This window comes from Cebus imitator, unplaced genomic scaffold (genome assembly GCF_001604975.1).
Source record: "Cebus imitator isolate Cc_AM_T3 unplaced genomic scaffold, Cebus_imitator-1.0 Scaffold2, whole genome shotgun sequence".
NCBI classification, from domain to species: Eukaryota; Metazoa; Chordata; class Mammalia; order Primates; family Cebidae; genus Cebus; species Cebus imitator.
Window position 1 is genome coordinate 14724669 of NW_016107317.1, and position 4432 is coordinate 14729100.

Genomic DNA, 4432 nt, shown 5'->3' on the forward strand with positions numbered 1-4432 from the left:
AAAAAAAAAAAAAAAAAAAAAAAATCCCTAGAAATAACAACAGATACAGAAATTGTAACCATATTATATAACAAGCTCAGCCCAAGAGTTTACCACTATCACTTTAACATTTATTAAATGAAGAAAGTAGTTTTGCTGCCCTCTTGAGAGCTCCAAGAGGCCCCCAGGACTGTAGGTATCCTTTAGAAAACAGACACTCTTCTGCTCACTATAAGTTGCAAAACACAGTCCAAATATGGGAATTAGCATCTCCAGTATTTGTGGTAAGAATTATAATCTAAAGTTAATTTAGAATGAAACCTTCTTCACTCCTACAGTTAGAGCCAACTTCAGGTCAGCCTCCCCACACCTGGAAGACAGGATGTGATGAGTTTCTTTTCTCTGTTTTTTTCTCCCTCATAGCTTCTTGCCCCTTGAGTGTTGAGGCACGCACAAGGATAGACGAAAGGAAAGGGGCACAGAGAATTCTTATGTGACTGATACCACTCTGGGATGACAGCATCCTCTCTAGGCTTGCAAGTGTTTAAAGTGGATTCTCTCGCAGGTGTATTTTTAGGTTCTTAGGCTTGTGTTTACTCAACTGCCTGTGCTGTGATGAAATCGTTTTCCTCAGTGGCCATTGCTTCTTCTGTAGATTCTCTCAGTCCACTCACACAGACCATCTCTTGGGGCTGAGGGAGAACCTCCTTTACCTTTGACAGAATCTCTCCCAGGCCGGAGCACTTTTTTTCTTTTTTGAGGCAGAGCCTGGCTCTGTCACACACACTGGAGTGCAGTGGTGTGATCTTGGCTCACTGCAACCTCGGCTTCCTGGGTTCAAGCAATCCACCTTCCTCAGCCTCCTGAGTAGCTGGGATTACAAGCGTGAACCAACATGCCCAGCTAATTTTTGCATTTTTAGTAGAGATGAGGTTTCACCAGGTTTGCCAGGCTGGTCTCGAAATCCTGACCTCAAGGAATCTGCTGGGATTACATTCATGAAACACTGTCACCGGTCACCGGAGCACTTTTTAAATGACCCTTGGCTGATAATCCTCCCAAGGGCTCCACACCTCATCCCTGGTGGTCATGTACCTTTGGCTCCTGTCAGAGGGGAATGTTGTTACTTCTCAAAGCGGAAGCATCTCTCTTGCATCTCTGCTCTACCTCCTCAGCCAGTTGCTGTAGGTTCTCATCTTTCAATTCCTCAGGCCTATCAAATACCAAGCCACCATCTAGTGTTGTTATGAAGGAACCCGAGGCTGGGTAAAGAAAAGGAATTTATTTGGCTCACAGTTCTACTGGCTAGAACATTGGGCATCTGGCAAAAGCCTCAGGCCACTTCCACTCAGGGCAGAAGGTGAAGGGGAGCTGGCATTGTAGAGATCACATAGAGAGAGAAGGAAGAGAGAGGGCAGGGTGAGGAGGGAGCAGGGTGTGGTGCCAGGTTCATTTTAACAACCGGCTCTTATTGGAAAGAATACAGTGAGGACTCGCTTATTACCATGAGGATGACACCAAGACATTCATGAGGTATCCTCCCCATGACCAAAACATCTCACATTAGGCCCCATCTCTAACATTGAGTATAAAATTTCAGTACGAGGTTTGGGAGATACAAATAACCAAACTGTAGCGATATTCATAGCAACATTATTCATGACAGCCAAGAACTGGAAAAAATCCAAATCCATCAGTTGATGAATAGATAAACAAGAATGGTAAATCCATACTGAATACTACTCAGCAATAAACAGGAGTGAATGACTGATACAGCCAATAACAAGGATAAACCTCAAATTATTATGCTAAGGTTGGACGTGGTGGCTCACGCATGTAATCCCAGCAGTTTAGGAGGCCGAGTGGGGTTAGGAGTTCTAGACTAGCCTGACCAAAATGGTGAAACCCCATCTTTACTAAAAATGCAAAAAATTAGCCGGATGTTGTGGCACATGCCTGTAATCCCAGCTACTTCAGAAGCTGAGGCAGGAGAATCGCTTGAACCTGGGAGGTGGACGTTGCAGTGAGCCGCCATTGCAGCATTGTACTCCAGCCTGGGCAACAAGAGTGAAACTCTATCTCAAATAAAAATTCCCAACAGAATTGGAAAAAAGTGTTGCAATCTACCCATCTGACAAAGGACTAATATCCAGAATCTACAAATAACTTGAACAAATTTACAAGAAAAAAACCAAACAACCCCATAAAAAAGTGGGCAAAGGATATGAATAAACACTTCTCTAAGGAAGACATTTATGCAGCCAACAAACATATGAAAAAAAGCTCATCATCACTGGTCATTAGAGAAATGCAAATCAAAACAACAATGAGATGCCATCTCATGCCAGTTAGAACGGCATGAGACAACAGATGCTGGACAGGATGTGGAGAGATAGGAACACTTTTACGCTGTTGGTGCAACCATTGTGGAAGACAGTGTGGCAATTCCTCCAGGATCTAGAACTAGAAACACCATTTGACCCAGCAATCCCATTACTGGGTATATACCCAAAGGATTATAAATCATTCTATTATAAAGACACAGGCACACATATGTTTATTGCGGCATTGTTCACAATAGCAAAGACTTAGCACCAACCCAAATGCCCATCAGTGATAGAATGGATAAAGAAAATGTGGCACATATACACCATGGAATACTATGCAGCCATAATAAAGGATGAGTCCATGTCCCTGCAAGGGGCATGGATGAATCTGGAAACCATCCTTCTCAGCAAACTGATATAAGAACAGAAAACCAAACACTGCATGTTCTCACTCGTAAGTGGGTGTTGAACAATGAGAACACATGGACACAGGGAAAGGAACATCACGCACCAGGGCCTATTGGTGGGTGAGGGGGCTAGGGGAGGAATAGCAGGGGGATGGGAGGCTAGGGGAGGGATAGCATTAGGAGAAATACCTAATGTAGATGACAGGGTGATGGATGCAGCAATCCACCATGGCATGTGTATACCTATGTAAGAAACCTGCATGTTCTGTACAGGTACCCCAGTGTGGGGTACCAGCCCCAACCCTGTACATGGGTGCTCTTAGTCCCTGTGGTGACGAGGGATTAAGAAAAGGAAATGAAGACAGAGACACAAGAGTAGAAGTTACAGCATGGGTCCAGGGAACCAACCCCTGGGAACCTTGTTGGCCCGAGCTCTGGTCTCCAAACACTTTTATTATGTGCGTAATCTCATTGATATTATGGGCCTGGAGGGGAGGGTAAAGGAGTAGGTAAGATAGCTGGGTGGAGAGCACTTGAGATCTTTCTAAGACATGCTAAACTAGAGCTCTGAGCATTTAACAGCACTTGAGATCTTTCTAAGACTTGCTAAACTGGCACTCCGAGTTTATCACTAATTGTTATCAGGTTGCAGCTGCATCAGAAGTATAGTGGATGAGAAGCCACGGGGTCTGACCACACCCAGTGCATCCAGGGGCTTTTATCTCCGGAGCACTGAGGACACAGAGCAATTAAAATCACTCCATATTCCCAGAATCTAGGCAGACCCTGAGGCGTTCCGTGATCTCTGCCCTGCAAGGCTTTTCTCCTCCTTGCCAGCTCCCATCTGCAAAGACTCTCCCGGATCTTGTGAGCAGAGGTGTCCTTCCTCCTCAGAGATCTTTGCACAAGCCCTCTTTATGAGTCCCTCACGTGGTCTCCATGTTGAAAAGGCGTTCGTGGGAACAGAGCAGTATTGCCTGCTCTGCAACCACCCCACAGTGTTCCCCAGTGTTACTGTGCTTTCAAAGGGTCTTTACCTTAGGCCTCTATGGCCGCCTGATTTCTAATTAACTGAACTAATAATATAGTTTAGTTTGGTGTATAAACTTCAGTGTACTCTGAGCCAAGCAAGCTTGTAATTACTTAGATCGAATTAACATAAGTCTCCCCTTGGCCATCTTGATCCACACCCCAGAACTTAAAGTATAATAAAAAAAGAAAAAAATTATTATGCTAAATGAGAGAAGCCAGACAAATCAGTATATATTGTACGATTGCACTTATATGAAATTTCTTGAAAAAGCAAAACTGTAGTGATGAAAAAAAATCAGTGTGTGCTGGCTGGGCGCAGTGGTTCACGCCTGTAATCCCAGCACTTTGGGAGGTGAAGGCAGGCGGATCACCTGAGGTCAGGATTTCGAGACCAGCCTGGCCAACATGGAGAAACCCCATCTTTACTAAAAATGCAAAATTAGGCGGGCATGGTGGCAGGCGCCTGTAATCTCAGCTACTCAGGAGGTTTAGGCAGAAGAATCGACTGAACCTGGGAGGTGGAGGTTGTGGTGAGCCAAGATTGCACGTCTGCACTCCAGGCTGGGCAACAAGAGCGAAACTCCATCCCAGAAAAAAAAAAAAAAAGAAAGAAAAAGAAGAAATAGAAAATCAGGCCGGGCGCGGTGGCTCAAGCCTGTAATCCCAGCACTTTGGGAGGCCGAGGCG

At 44.9% G+C, this 4432-nt stretch overlaps 1 long non-coding RNA gene across 1 annotated transcript in view; it reads left to right on the forward strand.

Annotated features, from left to right (window-relative positions):
* Positions 1-4432, forward strand: part of LOC108305563 — a 29020-nt gene that overhangs the window by 9446 nt on the left and 15142 nt on the right. The window lies entirely within an intron of this gene.